The sequence below is a fragment of the Sphaerodactylus townsendi genome, linkage group LG04 (genome assembly GCF_021028975.2).
Source record: "Sphaerodactylus townsendi isolate TG3544 linkage group LG04, MPM_Stown_v2.3, whole genome shotgun sequence".
Classification (NCBI taxonomy): Eukaryota; Metazoa; Chordata; class Lepidosauria; order Squamata; family Sphaerodactylidae; genus Sphaerodactylus; species Sphaerodactylus townsendi.
Genome location: NC_059428.1, coordinates 121,808,135 through 121,832,520, shown reverse-complemented (window position 1 = coordinate 121,832,520; position 24,386 = coordinate 121,808,135). Strand labels below are relative to the sequence as shown.

Sequence of the window (24,386 nt, the reverse complement as noted above, 5' to 3'; positions counted from 1 at the left end):
TGGCTCGCTACCACTCCAACCAGCAATTGAAAATAATAAAAGGAGTCTCGGATGGTGTTGCATGTGCCTTTACACAATTACTGGTGAAAACCTGGAAATGATGCAGGATCACTCTAGGATTCAATGGAAGCTCTATGGTTTTCTTATAGCTTTTTCAGCATTTCCTAGAGCTACCCTATGTCAGTTTCAGGTTTTCACTATGTGCTGTGCTCACACACACACACACACAAACACACACACACACCATTGTTTCTCCTCTTGTCTCTGTCCCCAAATGTCACACCAGTTGTGGCGCATGCCCCAGCTACTGTACTGTAAAATGATCTGTGTGAGCATGGTAAAAGTTCGCTGGTTTCTGTTTCCTAGAGCTACTCTGTACCACATCTGGGACTCTACTGGAAGTGACTTAGCGATTCTGCAGTGATTTGTTATTTTTTTCTTCTGCTACTACTTGAAGGGGTGGTGGACAGCAGGAGCAGTGGAGGAGGAATTCCTCCCCACCCAGGTTTGGGAACCCTACCTGTAACCATAAAGACTTGCCCTTATCTTAGGTAGACTTATACCCTTCTAAGCCTGTTGATTTCATTTGATGTATAGCAGAGATAACTTAAATGTCTAACTGGTACTGTCTCTGAGTACCAGCCTTTAGCAGCTGATTTTCACCCCCCCCCCCCCAGCTTAATGGGTGTAAGTCTGCGTAGGATGGCGTTGCAAGTTACATAACTTGGCTGTAATCACTTCCATGTCTTTTGCTGTCAAATCAATTGATGGGGCAAACTGTTGAGGAGAAAAAGATTGCATTTTCAAAGATGGCACTCCTGGAGTTAAGTGGCTTCATTGGAAATACATCCCATCTCCCCTGAGAATATATTTACAGTCTAAGCAATGTAAAAGATAATATTGTAAATTTTCAGACTTCTATTTTGGAATGAATAGAGAGAAGGAGGAGTAGTAGTTTGGATTTATACCCCACCTTTCTCTCCCGTAAGGAATCTTAACGCAACTTACAAACTCTTTTCCCTTCCTCTCCCCACAACAGACACCTTGTGAGGTAGGTAGGGTTGAGAGAGTTCTGAGAGAACTGTGACTGGCCCAAGGTCACCCAGCAGGCCTCATGTGGAAGAGTGGGGAAACAAATCCACTTCAGATAAGAATCCATCATCATATGGAGGAGAAGGGAATCAGATCAGGTTCCACTACACCGCACGGGGCTCTCTGTGTGAAATCAAACAGGCAAATATTGGTTGCTATATTTTTTTTCAAAGAAATGAAGGGCTAGAGTGACCTGAAAGTCATTTTGGACAATACACCTGCACCAGTACAAGATGACCCTCTTTGAAGAAAGCTAATGGTATAAAGCATTTGGGTTGTGAACTGATGTGATTTCATTCTTCCCTGCACTGCAAAACACCAGCTGAGAGCAGAATGCTTGTCTGATTGTTTTCAAACACCTCACTGGACAAAGGAAAGGATTCAAAGATCCCCTTTTCTATCCAAGTTCCTTTTGTTCTGGGAGGATAAAGGGTTTTTGCAAGGAAAGGGGAACACCTAGTGGACAATCCTAAATTGCAACTAAGAAAGTATTCCCAGGCAAAAAAAAGGTGACAGCATTCAGATTTAAACAGTTTTTATCACAGGTGTCAAACTCGCGGCCCTCCAGATGTTATGGACTACAATTCCCATCATCCCCTGCCAGCATGATGCAAAAGAAACTCTTGGATCAAAACTGGACAGAGATAAGCAAAGAAGAAAGCCACAGTACATCTTTGAAGCCTGAGATATTATCATGAGAGACCATAAGCTGGACAATGAAATGGCTAACTTCAGTGTTCTCAGGACTATCCTTTGGCTTTTAGAGGGTGGTTTGCACCCTGTGGCCTTGGAAACGCTGGCCTGTTGGAGTCAGGTTGGGCCTGGGCCAAAGTTAGAATCATAGAGTTGGAAGAGACCACACAGGGGCCATCGAGTCCAGCCCACTGCCAAACAGAAATACATAATCAAAGCACTCCTGATAGTTGGCCTTTCAGCCTCTGTTTCAAAACCTCCAAAGAAGGAGACTCCACCACACTCCAAGGCAGCACATTCCACTGTCCAACAGCCCTTACCATCAGGAAGTTCTACCACGAATCCATTACAAGCTTCCTTCCTCTTCAACATGACATACCTTCAAATATTCAAACATGGTTGGCTATTATGACACTCCTTAACTTGCTCTTCTCAACCTAACATACCCAGCTCCCTAAACCTCTCTTCGTAGGACATGGATTCCAAACCTTTTACCATTTTGGTTGCCCTCCTCTGGACCTGTTCCAGCTTGTCAATATCCTTCTTGAATTGTGGTGCCCAGAACTGGACACAGTATTTCAGGTGAAATATGAGAGATACTATTATGTCCCTCTATCTATCTGGACACCATGCTCCTATATTTTATGTAATTTTTTTTAAAAAAATTCTCACATGCAAAAAAGAAACATGTACACTTTCACACCACCACCGCATCAATACAAAACAAAAATATGGAAAACTACACACACTCAAAAATTATAGCATAACTGAAGAAGAAGAAGAAGAAGAAGAAGAAGAAGAAGAAGAAGAAGAAGAAGAAGAAGAAGAAGAAGAAGAAGAATTTATATTCCCCCTTTCTCTCCTGTAAGGAGACTCAAAGGGGCTTACAATCTCCTTTCCTTTCCCCCCTCACAACAAACATCCTGTGAGGTAGGTGGGGATGAAAGAGCTCCGAAGAACTGTGACTAGCCCAAGGTCACCCATTTAGCATGTGTTGGAGTGTACAAGCTAATCTGGTTAATCATATAAGCCTCCACTGCTCAAGTGACAGAGTGGGGAATTGAACCTGGTTCTCCAGATTAGAGTGCACCTGCTCTTAACCACTACATCATGCTGGCTCTCATACAATACTCATACAATAACTCATACAATAACTAGACTCAGCCTATTATAGCCAACTAAATTACACATTAGAACACCAAATAAAGACTTCCCACTATCTCATTGTTGAATTCTAATCCATTCTACATTCATACATCTACTTAAACAACGTATCAGTCACACACTGTATCATTTCTAATATTCTCTGTCAATGAGCTCTTTTCTTTTAAATCTCAAATCCTACAATTCTTTCTCTTCTACCATATTTTTACAATAGATAGTCTGTAAAAAGTTTCCAGTTTTCTGCAAAGTTCTTTGTGTTACTTTCTCGTAATAAAGGTGTTAATTTTGCTATTTCTGAATATTCTGTGACTTTCAGTACCCAGTCTTCCTTTGTTGGGATTTTTTCATCTCTCCATTTCTGCGCATACAATGCCCCTGCAGCAGTAGACAGATGCATAAAAAGCAGTCTGTACTGATTTGGGATGTCATCTCCCATTAGTCCCAGTAGAAAAACTTCAGATTTTTTTCACCATTGTTATTTTCAATATCTTTGGTATTTCTTTGAGTATCATGTCCCAAAAGGATTTAGCCTCTGTACATAACCACCACATATGAAAAAAGATCCCTCATGGTTTTGACATTTCCAACATCTATTAGGTATACCATCTATACATCATTCAGTTTTCAAATTCAATTCAATTTTCTTATGGTGCAAGATATCCCTTATTATCTGTCTCAGACTTTGTGGGATAGGCAGCATGTGAACAAATTAGATGGAAAATATTTTTTGATTAAAAGTATTGTAGTCTGTGATACTACTTGATTTAGTAATTTAGAGATAACTCTCTTTAATAAGCTTGAAAAAACTGAAAAGATTAGCAAAGATAGACTAATTTCTATCAAGATAACGTCTTCCAGAAAGTCTTGGGCCCTTTCCGCACATGCAGAATAATGCACTTTCAATCCACCTTCACAATTGTTTGCAAGTGGATTTTGCTATTTCGCACAGTAAAATCCTGCTACAAAGTGCGTTGAAAGTGGATTGAAAGTGCATTATTCTGCATGCCATGAAGGCAACTAGGACACGTCTCCGAGGCAGAGATGGATTTAGAATGATTATGCACCTCTGAATTACTCTAATCAATTTGAACCACCTGTAAGTGCACTCAAAATGATTTTGAAGCACAAATATTTATCATTTGCTTGCAGCAACACAAGGTTGAGGGCTGTAATTGTAAACTACTCTTGATATTTACTAAAATGTGTCTTCTTGTCAAGTTAATAGAAAATGCAGGGAATTCAGCAAAGTGGTTTGAAAATACAGCTATGCATTTAAAAAAAAAACATTGGCAGATTGTGAGAGGGAAGGAATGATCCAGTGTTTGACTCCTGTGTCCCTTTCTTATATTGCCAGGGTAGTGCTGATTGTGCCGTCTGGAAGGAATTTTCCTCCAGGTCATATTAGCCTAAAGATCCTGGAGGTTTTTTAAAGCCTTTCTGTTTTTAATATTTTTATTGAGATGTTAAAAAATTTCAAAAACATTATATAAAGAAGTGAAACAGTGATAGAGGAGACTTCTCTTTTGTTACAAGAATTTCTAGCTTTACCATTTTAGACAGCGCGAGTGTAATTCCTTATCCATAACAGAAAGAAGACAATATATTGTGATACTTTATCCATGACAGAAAAAAAGATAGCATAGTTCATTATTGAATCGGTAGATTAGAAGAAAGAGGGAAGAGAGATAGTATAACTCTATTTTTACAATATATACAGTTCTTATGTTGTTATTAATATCCTCTAATTAGCTGAATCTGATTTATACAGATACTGTATCAGTGGATCCCATACTTTGGTGTGAGTGTCCAGGTTGTTATTATTTAGAAGAGTTGTCTGTCTGTCTGCAGAACCATATTCTTGGATTTTCTGGAGCCATTCTTCAGTGGATGGGAGATCTTGACTCTTCCAGTGTCTGGCAATGATGATTCTTGCCGCCGTTAACAAGTGCTATAAATAATACGAGCTTTTGTGAGTCTCAGTCCTCTTCTTCAGGAACTTTAGCACAAAAAAGAGGAGATTTCTGTTTGTTCTGCACAGCTATTGTTTTCGAGGTTTCACATTTCAGGTTCTGGATGTCTGGAAAAATGAGTTTTAATTAACTATCTCAGAATTATGACTCATCATAGTAGATATGTGAATATTTCACAGTTGGACTGTGCTGCCTATATCAGCTGACACACCTCAGCTGTTATTGTTGTTATGTTTTTATTTTCCCAACCTAGTTTGCTTTTGGTTTTAGTGCTGAAATACTTCTGTTTCAACTTTCTTCTATTCCTTTCCTTGACCTGATTTTTTTAGGTCATCATCTATTCTGGCTTCTAGAATTTTTGACACTAACAGACAGAGGGCTTTGTAGGCTTCTTTGGGTGTGGGAAAGTTGTGATTTTCCACAATGTGTATTGATGTGGTTTGTGTTGTTTTTTCAGACACAGTGGGGATTTTTTTTTCAGTATAACCAGAGTTCGATGACCATTACAGAGTTCCATTACAGGTATTTCTAGGAGTTGGCAGCATGTATACAATGAGGCAGGAGAGCACTGACTTTCTCTTCACCTGTCCTTCAGCAAATTCTATAGTCACAGAGATATTGCTAAAAGGGCCACAATACGGGCTGAGGCTGAGCCCATTCAGTCCCTGCAGACAGGCAGGGTAGAAAATGTTGTATTTTGGACCAGAGACATAGGTATAGATTTTTTATGGGGGAGGGCTTGGGGGGCCACGCCCTTGAGGCATGGCCACACCTTCCCAAGCCCTGGCCCTGGCCCCAGTGCTTATAAAAGCAACTCTCTGAGGCTGGGGCAGCAGAATGCCCTGCCCTCCCCTGCCCCCCCCCACCAGCTGGGCTCGCACCCAGCAGCCCGTTCTGCCCTCCCCTCTGGGCAGAGGCATAGCTAGGGAAAATGGAGCCTGGTGCAAAATCTGAGTTTTGTGCCTCCCCAGGTGGCAGCTGTGATGCTGGAATCCCCCCCCCCCAAACAGCATCACTTTCAATGGTGTTTAAACTAGAGAACCCAAATTCTCCTTTTAAATCCACCTTAAAGGGAGAATCTGGGGTCGCCAGTTAAAACAATATTGGAAGTGATGCTGTTTTGAGGTGGATTATTCCCCAACCTGAAACAGCATCCCTTTCAATGTTTAAACTGGGGACTTCACATTCTCCCTTTAAATCCATGCCAAAGGGGGTGGATTTGAAAGGGGAATTTGGGGAAATGTAGGGGGTGCCTGCTGTCAGGGGTGCAATTGTTAAGCTAGCAGCACCAAACTTTCAGGGTATCTTTAGGAGACTCTCCTGATGATATCACCCAGGTTTGGTGAAGTTTGGTTCAGGGGGTCCAAAGTTATGGACCCTCAAAGTTGTAGCCCCCATCTTCTACTAGCTCCCATTGGAAACAATGGGGGATGGGGCACCCCCTTTGGGAGTCCAAAACTTTAGACCCCCTGGACCAAACTTCACCAATCCTGGGTGGTAATAGTAGGAGACTCTCCTGATGATACCACCCAGGTTTGGTGAAGGTGGGTTCAAGAGGTCCAAAGTTATGGACCCTCAAATGTGTAGCCCCATCTTCTATTAGCTCCCATTGGAAACAATGGGGGATGTGGGCACCCCCTTTGGGAGTCCATAACTTTGGACCCCCTAAACCAAACCAAACCATACCAAACCTGGGTAGTATCATCAAGAGAGTCTCCCAAACAATTCCTGAAGGTTTGGTGCTGCTAGCCTAAAAATGCGCCCCCTTCAGGCCAAAAACCGAAAAACACTTAAAAATACCACAAACCCACAAACGAAGGGCAGAGCTTCAGACATGCAATGGGGGGGGGGGTTTTGAACCCGAGACACCACCCCCCTCTTACCTAGGTCCTTGTTTTGGACCTTCTTTTCTTTCATGACTGTTTCCTTCTGAGTGGCTAATGATCAAAGCATAATGGGTTGATACATGCCCTTCATCTAAGGGAAAACTAGTCCTTAACTTGATAATATCTTCAGTTTATAAGGATTTGGCTGAGATGTTGCAGGTTTTCAGATTCTCGAAACAGCAAGTCAACCCTGACTGCCAGGGAATTGTTCCAGAAATAGTGATCAGAAACGGCAGCGCTTTTGAAGCATTCCCTGGCTAATCTCAGAGAAGAGTGTTTAAACATCAGTGAGAAGGGAGTGGCGGTCTTGGTGTTTTTGGAAATATAGAAAAAGATTAAGAAAAACTGCTGGCCATTTTCTCATTACTCCCGAATGGGGGGGGGGAGAGGTTTTTTTTAATGGATTATCCCCCTCCCCTTTTCTTTCTGGAGTTTCTTGTTTGGTTTGAATATGTGCTGAATGAATATTTAATCCAGATAAATCCCAAGGAATTTTGTAAGGCCTGGCTGGATTTCTTCTGGATTTTAATTCTGTGTCGGGATAAAAGGAGACTTTCCCCCCCTATTCTTCTTTGGTTAATGGGTTAATGTTGGAAAATGTCAGAGGATTGAAAAGGTGTTGGGTGCCATCTTGTGGACAAATATTGAACTGACCCAGTTGTTCTTGAGTTGTTCTTAAGAACTGAAAAGCTGAAGACAAGAGAGTCATGTGAGTCAAGGGTGAGTTGAATGAATGAATGAATGAATGAATGAATGATATTATTTGCAGTCATAGACCAAAATCATAACAAAATTCAACAATTGGAAGAATGTTGGGATCCATGACTTTTGTGATAAGAAATTTCAATTTTTGGAAGACTTTCATAAACTTTTATCTCTTTTTTTTTTTTGCTTTTTGGGAACTTGTCTCTTGACAAATTTCCCTGATTTTATATTTGTACACTGGTATATGACTACAATAAACAGACTTATCTATATATAAATTAATCTCCTCCTCATACCTGCTTATTTAAAAAGTTATTATAAATAGTGGTCTTATATACATTAGTGGATTAGTGTTTAATACAACCCTAAGATATTGGGATTAGTAAAACTGAGCAACAGAAAGAGGATTTAATACATGAAGCTGCCTTATTCTGAATCAGAATTTTGCTCCATCAAAATCAGTATTGCCTACTCAGACTGGCAGCTGCTCTCCAGGGTCTCAGGTAGAATCTTTCACTTTGTGATTCTTTTAATTGGAGATGTGGGGTATTGAACCTGAGACCTTCTGTATGCAACGCCACCCCCATTCCTTTGCATCATTGATGCATTACACTTTCAAGAGACCAAGACCAGATGAAGTAATGATTTTATTTTTCAAGACATTCCTTATTGTTTGTTTCCAGCACACCTTGATTGTTATTTTGGCAGAATATCCCCATAGCATACCTAATCCCTATATAAACTACCAGACTAATACAAAAGTTCTTAATCTAATTATCTTTTAAAAACAAATTATTGATACCTTAAAGCAGTGGTGAGATCCCAAAATTTTAGTAACAGGTTCCCATGGTGGTGGGATTCAAACAGTGGTGTAGTGCCAATGGGGCTGGGCGGGGCACGATGGGGGGGCATTCCGTGGACGGGGCATTGCTGGGCGGGGCTGTGGCAAGGACGCAGCCGCTGTGCCGGTCCTTGGGCGGGAAACGAATGCATGCAGGCGCAGGCTGCCACGCATGCCGGTGCACCTCCTGCTAGACTGCTTCAAGTTCTGCGCGCTACTGCTGAGGAGCTGAGGAGGGGCGTAACTAAGGCAAAAATCACGTGGCAAAATCACCAATTAGTAACCCCTCTCGGCACACACAAATAATTAGTAACCTACTCTCGGGAACCTGTGAGAACCTGTTGGATCCCACCTCTGCCTTAAAGTGTTTACATCAGCGAAAACACGCAAAGAGAAATTTATCAAAGTACAAGCCTAAGAGTTGTGTAAGAGAATCAAACCCAAAAAGAAAGTATGTTCAATGTGAAGGAGACCAAAAGTATGTAAATGGCCAGAGTGCTGCGAGAGAAAGGTCTCTGAGAGCAGAGTATAAACCCAAGCCTTTGAATATTCCAAATGTCACCAGACAAGGGTCTTTTTTTTTTTGCATTGTCATTTCCCTTTCTTGTAAATTCCTGTTTTTCCAAGATTTTTTTTCAATTGGTTTGTTCCCTCTAGTGGCTGATTCACACAGGTTGATGTCCAGCATATCTCCCCACAGATTTAAACTACAGGTTCTTATGGTGGACATAATACTGTGTATATGTAGAATTGACCACTAGAGGGAGCAAACCATATGTGGAACAGCACACACACACATAAGTGAAGCTTACAAGAGAGGAAACTGAGAGGAAACCCCCCAGCTAACAACATAAGGTTGAATAAGCCATTCATTGTCATCATAAACAGGATCCTAGTTATAAATTCATTTTGTACAAAACCAATGTATAAAATAAGTGTCAAAATATGAGAATGTTTGATTTACCATCAATCTTTTTTAGCCATGAATTTCATCTGTTTTGGGCTATAATTATAGCATGACACTCAGAAATTCATCAGATAAAGATTTTCTCACAGCTGCTTCGAGGAGAAGCAACCACTGCCTGACATGTATCTGCTAAAAGTACAGCGCCTCTGAGAAAAACCTATGACAAGCCAAAATGAGAACACTAAACACAAATTCTTGCAATTGCCCTTTTAGAACAAAGCGGGTAAAAGAAATCAGCGTCCCTTCAAGGAAACCCTGTAAGTAGTGCTGGGATTCAAATAATTTAACAACCGGTTCCGATGGTGAGATTCAAATAAATTAACAACGGGTGATTTACCAGCACCATTTTAACAACCAGTTCTGTCGAAGTGTTGTGAGACTTCAGCCGCAGAGAACTCTTGTTTTCGACATTCATTCATGATTTCTCCTTCTTTGCATACAACCAGGAGAACAACTGTTCTGTTACAATGTCTCCTCCTCCCTCTATAAGGCTCATGGTGCACATGGAGCCAGAGGCGTATCTGCTGGATGACAAGGGGTAACCCATGAACCCTGGCACAACAAATCTGGTCACACGGAGGACACTTCTGCATCCACACAACTGATGTACATTATGTGCAGTAGTGTTTTTGCAGGCACTTGTTGTACAGATGCAGGGTTTCCTTCTTGCCTGTATCTACTTGCCTTTGGCCCCAGCAATCCTGGTTCATTGGCCAAGACGGCCTCCATCTCCCGCACAGCATTCCTCAGGAAATTACGCCGGCCCCGATGCAGCTGCCTTTAAAAGGACTACGATGTCATTTGCCTTGAACTTCCTTGCATAGTACGGGGCATCCAAAATTTCAGAGGCAGCGTGACGGAGTGCATTCATCTTTGACATCCTGCTCTTTTGAGGTTACCCCCGCTCTACATGGACTCACAGCATGCCTGGACTGAGAGCTCCCTCAAATCATTGGAGCTAGTGGCCATCACAACATATAGTCTCAGTGAGTTCCACACAGATGCCCCTTCTGCACATGCAGAATAATGCCCTTTCAATCCACTTTCACAACTGTTTGCAAGTGGATTTTGCTATTCCGCACAGTAAAATCCAGCTTCAAAGTGCATTGAAAGTGGATTGAAAGGGCATTATTCCAGTTCTGTCGAAGTGTTGTGAACCTGCTGAATCCCACCACTGCCTGTAAGCCTGCTTAAGTCTGCAATATCTATATAATAAAACATTAAGAATAAAAATAGTCATTGAACATCCCAAAAATCAATCCCCTGGAAAAAAAATTTCTTGTTGTTCTGATGTGAATGTCTGCTTCTTTCAATCATTGGATCATGAGTATATATATTGTTGTCTTGTCCTTCTTCCACCTGAACAAAAATATAAGTTTGGAAAGGCAGCAATAAACAGTATTACAGATGTTGCTTTGGTTGCATCAAGAAACATGATCAACGGTTGTGACAAACTTTATATTCATGGTGATTTCTAAATATAGGGCTCTGTTAGTCACTCCTAATATTGTTGAATAGGGACCTGTATTTAATATTAGCCTGCCATCTTACTGTACAAACATGATCTGCTATTGAAAGTTAAATCAAGATTCATACATGACAACATGTGATTTTCTTTACTGAGCAACTCTGACCTACGAGAACGGGTCTATAAAAGGGATGTCCTGATTGATATCCTTTTAGTTATCCATTCATATTTGGCACCGTGGTATAAAACCATTAAAAGCTTCTTAGAGCTCCTTATCCAGCTGAGCTCCTTATCCAGCTGACATAATAACATACAATCTTAGGATGGTGACAAAAATGCAGGGAGTTGCAATGTCCTAAGCATGGTTATATCTAGATCTCTCCCCCTCACCCCCCAAGCTATTTGCAGTGGAAGCTAAGATTCTCCATATGTGGCAGGCATCACCCATTTTTTTTAAAAAAACCCAACTATCTATGTTTGAAAATTGGCCACCGACTATAAAATGATGATAGAAGTTGCAGAGCCAAAAATAAGGAGAATTGAAACATTCTGGTTCAGATTAGATCTGTGATGTCTCTATGGCATTTTGGAATGGACAGGGAGGCTGGAAATTATCCCATCCCTTCCAAGACAAAGGGTCTTTAAGGCAGATCACAACCAATACAGTGTAGTGGTTAGAGTATTTGATTAGGATCTAGGAGACGTGGGTTCAAATGTCACCCCTGCCACAGAATCTTGTTTAATGGCCTCGGGCCAGTATCATGTACACTCATGGTATCCGACTTCACCGGATTGTTCTGGTGAGGATAAAGTGGAGGAGAAGAAAATAATTGAAACCACTTTGGATCTCTCCTGGGGAGAAAGGCATTTGTTACAAATCTAATTATGCCTACAGTTCACCAGAAAAAGGATGCGTGCTCTTTTGCCAGGAAGCAGAATAACTGTTTCAGTATTCAAACTACCATTAAATGTCATAAGAGCTGGAAGCTACGGGGCTGGCGAGAAGAATGAGTGGGACACCGTTGGTCAGAAAATAAAGCTGGGCCCAGATAATCTTGCTCAGTATTCAATGCTCAGTATTCAAACTTGTTCAGTATTCAAGCCGCCATTAAATATCACAAGCACAGTGGGGTACAGGGTTGGCCAGCAGAGAGAGTGGGCACACCAGTGGTCAGAAAATAAAGGTAGGCCCAGATTGTCTCTTGTTGGGTGACGTTTGGGAAATCATACCCTCTCATGCTGATCTGCTGCAGATAATTGTTTTGTGAGAACAAAATGGGGGGAAATATAGCACAGGAGAGCGGTATAAGCCGCACTGGGTCAATACTAGGGAGAAAGATGGAGTATAAAAGAATTAAATCTAACTAATAAAAGGATTTGTCTGTTTGTCTTGATATGTGAAACCTTTGTTCACAGGCAGCTTTTTGTAGGAGGCTGAAGATCAGGAGGCGGAAGAATACTATTTACTTTGCCTCCTCTTGGTAATATAACAAACATAGCATATAAGGAAGCTGTACTGCCTGCCACAACCAGGACCCTGGGGTAGTTGAAGAAGAACTGATTGGCACACCCCTGGAGTGCCCTGACCCTGGGAGGGTCTGGCATACACAGTTAACTAACCCCAGGGAAGAAAGCCAAGACCAAGGGTATGTTCCTACGAGAAGCCAGAGTACCGCAAGAAAGAGCAAGGTGGGTCCGCAGGGTTAGCAAAACAACGGTGCTTCATTCCCATAATCATCTTGTATAGGATGTCCAGTCATAAGAATCCCAACTTAATTTTCTGATGAATCACACTGGCCACAAATCGGAATTGCAAACAGCTGGGGGAAGGCGATTTTCAGAGGTTATGTGGATCAGGATATTCCAATCCCCTTCATTTTGGCAACGCAACTACTATGATCACCCTAAAGTTGGTGGTCAATTCTGAGCCCCCCTAGTTTTTGCTTCTGTTATGCCTGCCACAAATGTACAGACAAGCAGATTCTTTTATCATTTATTTTATATATGCCCCATCTTTCTCCCCAAGGAGGACCCAAAGCAGTTGGCATTGTTCTGTCCTCTATTTTATCTTCACAACAATTTTATGAAGCAAGATGTTAGTCTTTGGAGTGGCAGTGAGAACAGTGGTTGTATAAGTTTCTGCAGAGCATATTCCTATTGGGAAATTCATTAGTCTAAGATTATTATCTCTGACTACATTCCTTTTGTATTTTATTACTTTTGTAATAAGATTTGGGTGGCAGTTTGTAAATGTGTTCTTTTCTCACCTCTTTATCCAAATTATTTGCAGTCTTCCTACTTTCATAATCGAAGGCCTTGTCAAATGACAAGTCCAGAATGACAGCAGTCTTGGTAATCCTCTTCTGTCATCGCGTCAATTGCAACACAATTTCCCCGCAAATTGTTTATACAGTTTTCTCTGTCACTGTAATAAAGCTTTGCATATTTTATTTCCATACTTACAGGATTTCTTAGGTCCATGAATTTTTTTATTTCTTCACTGCACATATGGCAAGGAGAAAATGAACTATATAATATTATTCTACAATTTTCTATGTCACCGTACTGATTTCTGATTTCTTCTAAAACTAATTGTTCAGCATGCCCATCCTGTGTATTATTGTATTTGTAGCCCCATGTGCTTTCATCTGTATTTGTATTTATCACATTAAAAAATACTAGTGTTTCACGTGGCCATGTATCGTTACAAAATTGTCTATCGAATTCACTTTGAAGGATCCTCCTGGCCATTTTCTTTAACTGTATTAAACCAGATATCTTGGACAGACTGTGAAGAAAAAGAAATAAAATAAAGGTTAATTATATATACATTGTATTTTTTACTGACCATGTGTCAGCCACCCTGAGTCTGGTTTTTGGCTGGAGTAGGGTGGTGTAGAAATTTAAATAAAATAAAGTAAAAGAGAGGTTGTTGCAGTTATTTGGTTTCTGTATGCTTATGCATGGAAACAATGGATCCTATGCAACATTCTCTGTAAGCTACATGGCCATGCAGACACTGTATTGGTGCTGTGCAGATCAGGCGGTTTCCTGCAGGGGGAGCTATCACAGGTGGCTCTGTGCTGCTCAAGGGTAAGGGACTTCTACTTAGTTTCCTACTGCAGTTAGCAGGACTGTTGACCTTATGAATGAGCTTCATGAGCACAAGATAGCCTTTAATAGAAGTGCTGGCAGAAGAGGAAACAAGCTTTGTGGGAGACATTATCAAGTGTGCACATGTAAGAAAAGAAGCCTCTGCTTTAATTGAACTGTGGCTTTGATTTCTCATGCTAATGTCCTTTCAAATGATTCTAAGTCAGGCAAATTGGAAAAGAATGGGAGATGAAAATTAAAAGGAATAGGGATGGAGGCCCAAATATGATGGAAGATGCGACTGCTGTCCTCAAGTATAAGCCTGGTGGAATAACTCCATTTTACAGGAACAAGTCCCAAAGGCCCGGGTCTCATTTGACAAGAGCATTCTATCAGGCTGGAGGCAGAGCCCAAAATGCCCTGGCCATGGTCAAAGACAGCCAGATAACTTTCAAGCCAGGAATCACCAACAAGTTGTTATCCATGGAGTGGAGTACTCTCCTGGAATTGTATTTGGAGAGGTGGTTCTGCCATGGTTCTGCCATAAAGGGAAGGAACGTGGTGAGGACACAGCCTGTGAGTGATGTCTGTCTGCACTTACGGAATCCTGAAGCAGGCACAGATACCAGAAGGCACTTCCACACTGGTCCTTTCCAAGTAAAAGATGGAGGATAGCTGCTTATACAATTCCCCAGCTGTCCTGTGAACATTTACACTTATTAGTGCTCTGCATGCTTACAGTTCTCCGTGCCCCTTTCTAAGAAGCTTACCTTACATTTGACCCCCTCTACCTCATAGTATGTGTTAAGAATAAAATAATTTAACTTGATTAATTGGGATTTTAAAAAAAAGTTTAGACCTCTTTGAGGGTTTATCAGGCATAAGGATTTTGTTAAATAGATTCAGATGGTATTTTGTTAAATAGATTCAGATTATATTTAGATTATATTTTGTGTGTATATGTGTGTGTGATTTCCCCTCCTGTGTTCTGTTGTAGCAGACTCAGATAATTTTTTTTTTGGGGGGGGTACATGGGAGACAATCTGCAAGCAGTATGAAATGCAGGCATGGTAGAGAGAATTGGTGCAAAGGAAAACTGACAGAACATTGCTTGGCTTCCCTGAGTAAGAGAATAGCACATTCTACTCCGCAGTACAAGACTGCTCCCCCTCCCTTCTTCAAACTGTTACTCTAAAATTGTGCTTTCTCCCACAGCTGTGCTGTGTCCAGTGCTGTTGGGAGCAGTTGGATTCCGAATCCAAAGGGTCCTCATTCTGAATTCTGAGCCTGGAATTTGGAATCCAGGTTTTGGTGCAAGTGCATATGTGTATCTCAACATATCTAAGCATATTCTCAACATGTCTGAACATGTTCTCCACATGTCAGCCTGACAGCTCGAGTTAACCCCTTCCTATGCCACATCTAGATATATACCTCACTACTATTTCTTCCAAGAAAAATTTGAATTTCCCTATGATAGCTGGTTTTTAACTCTTCTTTTAATAAGGCCTTAGACCCTTAACCTCAACCAATATCAGTGCAACCCCAGTTTTACCAGTGAGCCATACCACTCTATATAATGTATATAATTATACTCTATACAATGACCATATACCATCAAATTGTGGTCAACTTGCAGCAACTCCAGAAAGATTATCAAAAGGGTTCATTGGAATAATGTATAAGAATTTTTTGGACCTCCTAGTCAATTTGGATAATTATTGGTATAAAGGGAATAGAGTTTGGGGGCTGGAAGTTTCAATGGAAGGGTGGAAATAGATTTTCTAAGAGCCTTCCTGATATCATCATCAGTGAGAGAAAACTTTTCTAAAAATGATGTCAATTGTGTCTGACATTATCAAAACTGGGACTTATTTATAATGCAGTGTTAGATAATGTGTCAATGTGCCAGAACTCATGAGTTGATCTGCTGCAATTTTTTTTTGCAATGTTATATTTAAAAAAAAATGATTCTACAGACATGCAAGGTCTGAACTCATCAAAACAGTTCCACTGTTTGCACCTTGACTGGACCAGCATGCTTCTGTAGAGGGTTTCGTTATTAGTCCACTTTATGGATGGAATATCTTGAACTCTATGAGATTGTTTATATTTTCATGTTTTAATAAGATGCATGTCTTGCCTTTCTATTTAAAAAGCATGCAGGACATCTAAGAAAAAAAATAAAACAGTTACATAAAAAATAAACATTAATGAAAACTAGAGTAATATGAACAAAGTAGCAATATTAATAAAGCAAATCATGTAAAATGATTTAGCAGCAGCTAAAAATTATCCTACAGCCTGTCTAAGTCTATGCTAAAACCTTGGAACTTTGGTCCTAATACTAAGTCCTAATACTAAGAATAAATCAAGAAACCAAAAAAAAAATCAAATGTATTGAGTCCCCCCAAAAGCCCCCCCCCCCCCCCGAATGATCTGGAAAAGAATTTACCTACCAGTCGTGAACCTCGGTCAGCACCCAAAGAAGGATACTATCAGAAAATCTTAGACTACCTGACGGTTGTTGGGGTGCATGCAGTCCTGAAGTATCAACTTTGTCAGAGGAAGATTTATATACGTTTTTAAAAACCCCATATAGTAGCCACACCTCTAGAAAAACAGGTAGTGTTGAATTGTGGTTCAGGAAAAGTAAGAAACAAAAAGAAGGGGAGTTTCTATTTGTTCTGTTCTTGTGCAGTATTCATGTATCAATAGATGGGTTGACACGACAGTGTGTTCTAACTGAATGCCTCAGCCCTATCATGAGTCATATTTGGACTTTAATGCCTGGAACAGCTGACTAATGAAACAGCTGATAACTGTAAAGTGAAGAGCTCTCATAAAATAATGCCAACCAGAGTAACGCACTTCCAAATCTATGCATTTAGAAGGGTGTACTAATGCTTAGCATAGGTTGCTTTGTTTTTGTTTTCATTGCTGCAGCATTTTGCTTTCACATTTGTTTGTTTTTTAATGCTTGATTTGACTGTTGTGGGTTAGGGTTTCAATTTGCAGAACACTCATCCCCTGCTAAATCAGGAAGTTCTATTTTTCCTTCTACTTTGAGCTTTGAAAGAGCGGGAGAATTATTATTTCTATCAATCTGGTTGGCCACTAAAAACAAAAACAATAAAAACCCCACAACTTTTTCTATGAAGGAGTTTGTAAGCAAATTCTTCCCCCATCCCAGTTGATAGGAAAAGTGAAACCAACCAGAATAAGTTTTGTTTTGAAGAGTAAATGAAAGCTAAAGGGAGGACATAATGTACTGTTAGTTGTTTACACATAGGAAGAACATTTCTAAATTGTTTATCTTTTGCTCTTACTTCCTTATATACTGTTACTGTAGTTGTTTCAACACCATCAGTGGTCATGACAACAATGAAGCCTTGAGCCACTCCTATCAGGGCATCCCAACATGAACATTGAAATCCTCAAGGTCTATATGTTTCAGGATCATCAACTCCAAATCCAAAGCTCCTTCTGCACATGCAGAATAATGCACTTTCAAATTGCTTTCAATGCTCTTTGAAGCTGTGCGGAATAGCAAAATCCACTTGCAAACAGTTGTGAAAGTGGTTTGAAAACACATTATTCTGTGTGTGTGGAAGGGGACCAAGACTGGTGCCATCAGTTCAAGTAAGGGGATCACTGGGATGGTAAACCAACAGAATCCCTATTCTACTTCAAGTCTGACATATCAGACACCTATCTTTAAAATGGGAACTCTAACAAAGAACCAGGTGTGCCTCAGAGTGCCACAGAAACCTGATAGACCAGGTCTACTTCCCCTACCCACCAACCTAACCTAGGTTGATGCTACACTGGGAGCCAGGGAACAGAGCTGGGAGAGAACCACCACAGCCACTTCACCCACCCAGATTTCTTTGGTACATGCCAGGTCAGCCTCTTTACCCAGTATTAGGTCATGTACAAAGGATGGAGAAGATGGTGAAATTCCAACAGGGGACAGAAAGACTCTCAACAGTATCCTGACAATCTGCACATGTTCTATCTTGAAGCGGAATATTCAACTGTTGGACCTTAAGAACGGCAGAGGGGGATGCGTTACATCTAGCTCAAGTGATGATCCATCTCTGCCTGGGCTCTGACAGTTGGGATAGATGTTTAGCTGTGAGGCTATTTTCAGGATAGATTCCAAAGTGCAAGGGAGAGCAAGATGTCCTGGCTGCACTCAACAGCAACTGGCATTCCTGGCCCAGTAGCCTTCTTTTTAGAGTTAGTCAAATTTCATTTGCAGATTGCACAAAAAAGGTTTCTAAGGAGAGACCTAAATGAGTTATTTTGGCTTCTATAAATTTCCCCCATTCGGAGGATTGCAGTTCAGAGAGGGCTAAATAGGTGAGGCTTGCGACCTCACTGTTGAAGCAAAGATGAGACCAGAATTTTAAAGTAATCAAGGGAAGTGAACCATTCTGTTTTGGCCATGAATTCCGCAAGGCTTCTGTGCCTAAATGAGGCCTGCCCCCCAAGATTTGCCTTATCCCACCTCATTGGGTGGGTAAGGGATTCTATCTTCAAATCTTATCTAGGGTTAAGGGTCTAAATCTATTCTATTCCCTGTATTAATTTAACTGCTAATGGACAAACTCCAAGCTATAATTGTATACTCTTTTTATCTTTATCTTTTCTTTTTTTCCCTTTTCTTTATATGTTATTTGTATGGGATATATTCTGTTTATATATTTAAATAAACTATTTAAAAAAAGATTTGCCTTATCCCAAGGCTTTCAAAAAACTATGAAATTGCCGGTTCTTTTGAAAAAGCATGCAAACACTGTGGAAGATGGGCCGGTTTATTTTTCTTGCCTCACTGGCTGCTCTCCCTGCACCTTAGCTGCAGCCAATCAGAATGCTGGAAAAACAGAATCTACTACGTAAACATACGCAAACGACGTAAACATTCATGTGGGGGCTGATGCATAATTCACTGGCGTTCTTCCTCCCGGCCTGAACGCGCTGATGGGCAGCCGTGCAAGGGGAGAAACCGGGATAAAAACACCCTGGGATATATGATCCTGGGTCTATCCCAGGATATTTGGTCTGTGGGGAAAACACCTTAGAGTACTGTGTTCAGTTTTGGGCACCACAATTTAAGAAGGATATTGACTAGCTGGAATGTGTCCAGATGAGGTCAACCAAAATGGTAAAAGGTCTGGAATCCATGTCCTACAAAGAGACGCTTAGGGAGCTGGGGATTGTTAGTCTGGAGAAGCGAATGTTAAAGGGGGACACGATAGCTGTTGTTTAAATATTTGAAGGGACGTCATGTCGAAGAGGAAGCAAGCTTGTTTTCTGCTGCCTCAGAGACTAGGACTTGGAGTAATGGATTCAAAGTGCAGGAAAAGAGATTCCACCTAAACGTTAGGAAGAACTTTCTGATTGTCCGGGCTGTTCGACAGTGGAATTCCTTCTTTGGAGGTTTTTAAACAGAGGCTGGATGATTATATGTCAGGAGTTGTTTTGATTGTGTGTTTCTGCATGGCAGGGGGTTGGACTCGATGGCCTTTGTGGTCTCTTCCAACTCTATGATTCTATGATTGTAAACCAACCTGGTTTACAACCTTAGCAGCAAAGTGGATAATCCGCAAGATTACAGGGAGACCCCTAGCTGAGAGAAGAACAGGAAAAAAATTGGTCATAAACTGATGAGTCCTCAACCAGCTCATCCCACCCTCTTCCTGTCAAGATTTCAGTGGCACTGCTTTTGCAGTCTCCTGGCAACATATACCTACCCAGGCACATAATCGTAAAGAACCTCAACACCAGTAACCCACAACCCCAAGTGAGTAGCAGGAGAGAAGAGGCTGCCCAGGAAGTCTTGTCTTTAGATATGAAATGTCAATTACATCCCCATCCTTCTGTAGTCTACTCCTGGTCTTCTAGATCTCAGACACAGCTCCTGCCAATTATTACCACAGCCTGAGCATCAAAGTACAAAAGCTGTTTGGCTCTTGCCCTTTGACCTGCAACTCTGGTAAGCCAGTTTCCCTATATCAGCACTTGTAAAAGAAAAAGGGTGTTGCTCTCAGAGATAATGCAGCTTGAATGTAATCATTTTATAACTGAGAGGTATGAGGGGCTCCAGCTGGGAAAGATGACAGCACGGTTAACTCTGACACACACACCCAAGTTGAACTCCATGATTTGAGTTTCCGTGAATTTCCCTCCAGGAGAGAAAACCTCAAGAGCAAGAGTGGCATTCCCCTGTCTCTCCTTACTCCAGAGATGCAGGTGGCTGACTTTAGAATTGCAAACTGGGGCTTCAGGTATCAGAGAAGCTCTGAGCCCAGGGGCATACTGCCCACAGGGACAGGGGTTCAAATGACCTCGAGCACAATGGCAGGGGGTGTGGGGTGGAAGAGCTGGGTCGGTGCAGGGGAGGCGCCTAAATACAGAGCTGGCCTGCTGCCACAGTGCCCGCCTGAGCTGACACCTTTCCTCCCCAGGCCCTCAAAGGGCTCGGAGGCAGAGGCGGGGATGGCTCAGACAGGCACCAGGCTGCCTCCTGGGCCAATTGCCAGAGCATCCTGCCCCCACCTCCCTGCAGGCTGGCTTCTGCCTTCCCCAGGGCCTGGAGAGGGCAGGAGGTGGCCTGTAGGGAGGCGGGGGCAGGGCACTGTGGTGGGTGGCCCCCATGTGACCAGGAAGATGGCAAGGTGGGTGGCCCCCCATGTGACCAGGAAGATGGCAAGGCAGCAGGAAGTCCTGCTGCCTCATCGTCTTTGGGCGCCCTCGACCCCACCCATGTCATCATTGACATGGTTGGGGCCAAGGAAGCCTGAGGACACTGGCCCCCAGCCTCCCCCCTCCCGGTTCCCAGATGGCAGCCAACAGCCCCTTCTGCCCTCCCCTCCAGGGAGAGCAGAAGTGACTGCCGTCCCCCGTCCTCCAAGAGGTACTTTTATAAGCACTGAGGCCGGGGTAGGTCTTGGGGAGGTGGGGCCATGCCCCTTGGGGTGAAGTGGGAGCATGGCCATGCCCCCGAGATCTGCCCCCGACCTCAGTGCTTATAAAAGCACCATTCAAAGGACACGAGACGGCAGTCGCTTTTGCTCTCCTCAGAGGGGAGGGCAGAAGGAACTGCCAGGTGGGAGCCAGGGGGCAGGGCTGGGGGGGTGGCAGACAGGCTGGGGGCAGAGCCCCACCCCCAGATGCATGGGGGGTGCCTGGAGACAGTTTGTCTCTAGACACCATTTCCCCCCGATACGCCTCTGGGTGAGAACTGACCTGTGCTCTTCAAGCCGGTGAGATCACCCCTTTCAATAATGTGTTTCAGGGAGATCTTGAGAGCTCAGACTGGCTGAAGTGCAATTTCTCCGGAAGTCTATTGGAGTCCTCTGCATTGTGCTCCATATATAGTTAAAAATGGAATTCCTACCAAGGGAGCATCCTTGAGTTATTAACCTACCTTGTTTGGATTCAACTGCTGATTTTTCTTTGTAAGCCCCTTGCAGTGCAATCCAAAGAAGATGGGGAGCCAAGCTGGCAGTGGCGGATCACTGCACCAGCATCAGTGCCACTTGTGTGTGTGAAATGGGCATGGGTACAGGGGCATTGACACTGGTGCCAGGGAGCTGTGCAGCAGCACAACACCTGGGTGCCATAGAAGCCTTGCATTGATGGGGGCATTCCTGGGGGTGGTGCAGACCAGTTGACTTTCAGAGGCCTCTTGGCCTGGAAATGCCCTCTTTTGATAGAGTAAACTTATGTTCCCACAAATGCAGGTGCAACCCACTGGGCTGCATAGATGGCTTGCAGGGCAACTGGGGATTTCCCCATTTTTCATCCTTGCCACATCACCTGAAACATCTTTGGAGGTGGTGTGGCTGTACCGTCCCCTCCTGCCATGCAGTTACCCCTCCACACACACAGAGAGATTGGGCTGCTCCAATCATAGAAATATAGTGTTGGAAGGGACCTCAATGGTTATCCAGTCCAACCCCCTGCACAATGCAAGGGATTCACAATTACCTCCCCTTCATGACTCCATGTCCAGAAGGTGACAAAAAGCCACCCAGGATCTCTGACCTAGCTTGCCTGGAGGATCTCTGACCTCTGACCTAGCTTGTCTAGACCTCTCTGCCTGAGTTCACACCCTCAGCATAGCTGTTAGATGACTGTCTAGCTAGCCTCTGCTTAAAAACCTCCAAAGAAGGAGGGCCCAACACCTCCCGAGGAAGCCTTGTCTATTGAGGAACTGCTCTGTCAGGAAGTTCTTCCTAATATTTATCCCCCAAATCTTTTGATTTAATAGCATTCAGGCTCTGGCCCAGAACTTTTTCAGTTTATCATATGCCTGGGTATTGATCACACCCAATTCTAGAACTCCAGCTGGTCTCACTAAGGGACCTAACATAAATTATTAAATCTGTTAAATGACATCGGTGAATATATTGACCCCTTCAGGACTCCCCATTCGAAACCCAATGGTTTCAACTCCACATTGATTGCAGCAATTGTTTTACTTCAGACCAATAAAAAGGATTCAAACCACTTGAATACTGTCTGTTGAGTCCTACATGTATCTCGGCTGTCTCACCACTAGGGTATAATTTTCTGAACTGAAAGCAGTCGATAAGTGCAACAGCTGGTACACACCCTTAATCTAGTTGTCAGTGAATATTGTTCAGTAGAAGAAGAAGAGTTTGGATTTATGCCGCACATTTCTCTCCTATAAGGAGACTCATGGTGGCTTACAAATTCCTTTCCCTTCCTCTACCTACAACAGACACTTTGTGAGGTAGGTGGGGCTGAGAGAGTTCAGAAAAACTGTGACTAGTCCAAGGTCACCCAGCAGGAATGTAGGAGTGCGGAAACACATCTGATTCACCAGATAAGTTTCAGCCACTCAGGTGGAGGAGTGGGGAATCAAACCTAGTTCTCCAGATTAGAATCCACCTGCTCTTAACCACTACACCACACTGGCTCAGTAGTGCAATCAAAGCCATCTTTATATGGGAAAGGGGTATCTTCAAACTGGAAACCACCTCTGTTGTCTCAGACAGGGTAGCTAATGGTAAACCATGTGAATAGTATACCAAAAGAATTCCCAATCCGCTTGAGGGCACCAACGTCTGAATGGTGATAAGACTCTACCCCATCATGCTGGAAACATCACTCACCACCTCCTGGGAAGTAGGAAGAACTACACCAAAGAACTACAGCATGACACCAAATCAAGGTGTGGAGCCTTGTGGATGAACCCTTTTTTATTTTTTTGCACAATACACCCCACATTGTAGTCCAACAATGATGTCCCTCTCACAACACAACATTGAACAGGCAAGGATTTGTTCACAGGATTTCCTGTAGACAGATTTTCCGAGGTAAAACTTTCTCTAAAAAGTATCCTTGCCCAATATAGATTTGAAAGACAATTCTATGATGAATGTTTTATGTTTCTCTCTTTTCATTCTTCAGACAGCAGCTTCTTTCCGGCAAATAGTTTTCTAAATTTAAAATGTTTAAATCATCAGGAAGTTTTGAGTTTTCATAGGCTTTAGACCATGGAGACAGCTGTAAAAACTTGGTTGATGCAACAATATTCTGTATGAAGAAGGACTGTGTTCTTGCAAGTTGCATAATGTTGGGGACTTCTGCCATTATTCGTATTTGTGTCAGATGCACAGATTTTTAAGAAGGCATTTTGGAGTAATTTCTGACAAAACACAACTGGCCACCACAATTTGAGCTTGCTTATATATTGTTGGATACAGACATACGTTTAACGCAGGATGGTGCTTTGAATGTGGTTTGTATTGGTAAGGGTTGGCCTCAGTTTACCATCAATGAGATGGTAAATTGCAGAAGTGGAAAATTTATCTGTATGATTGGTTGCCTTTCTAAAATCTATTGCGCAGTAGAGCTATAAACAGATGATTGTTTCTGTTTCCATTTTGAACAATTTACATGCATTTGTTTAATCAAGACATCTTTTTTTAAAAAAGACTGCTTTTGAACACTAGTTTGAGGTTTTGCTTTTGTGCAGTATTCAGTCACACATGAAACAACTACAAGGGAATCTGCAGACCTAGATTGCCCAGTTATTTGCTGTTTGATCATGAGAGAAATAATAGTGCCGTTTCAATATGATTTCCCCAACTGGAAGAAGAATCACTAACAAAGGGTTAACTCCATTTTTCTGATATGTTTTCATGCCAGTATAAAACACTAGATGGCACTCTTCGTGTGCTTTAACAGGAAACTTCACCAGCCTTCTAGAAACTAGGAAACTGGAAGGAAACAGTGTCTATATCTGGTTCTGGAGGGTTTCCATCTTGGCAAAGAATTATTATATTGATATTTAGATGGAACATTTGGAAAACAATTTTTTTCCAGATCACTAGGATTCAGATTTTTGGGTCACTCTTTCTGCTGAGAAACCTTTTGGGCATCTTCTTCAGGTTCCTTTGCATGTTGCCGAGAATTTTAGATTGTCTTTTAAGGCAGGCTTCTCAGACTTTTCATCTGTTGAGAACTT

General features: G+C 42.2%; 1 long non-coding RNA gene across 2 annotated transcripts; it reads right to left on the bottom strand.

The window, feature by feature from the left end:
- Positions 1-10,460: 10,460 nt before the first annotated feature.
- On the bottom strand, positions 10,461-16,434 carry LOC125431877. Of its 2 annotated transcripts, none has more exons than XR_007244353.1 (4): positions 16,335-16,434; positions 14,481-14,579; positions 13,054-13,574; positions 10,461-10,677 (listed from the first exon to the last, which is right to left on the bottom strand). It is a non-coding gene; the product is annotated as an uncharacterized LOC125431877 (long non-coding RNA). The 2 variants fall into 2 exon arrangements; XR_007244352.1 differs by having other exon boundaries at positions 16,339-16,412.
- Positions 16,435-24,386: the final 7,952 nt, after the last annotated feature.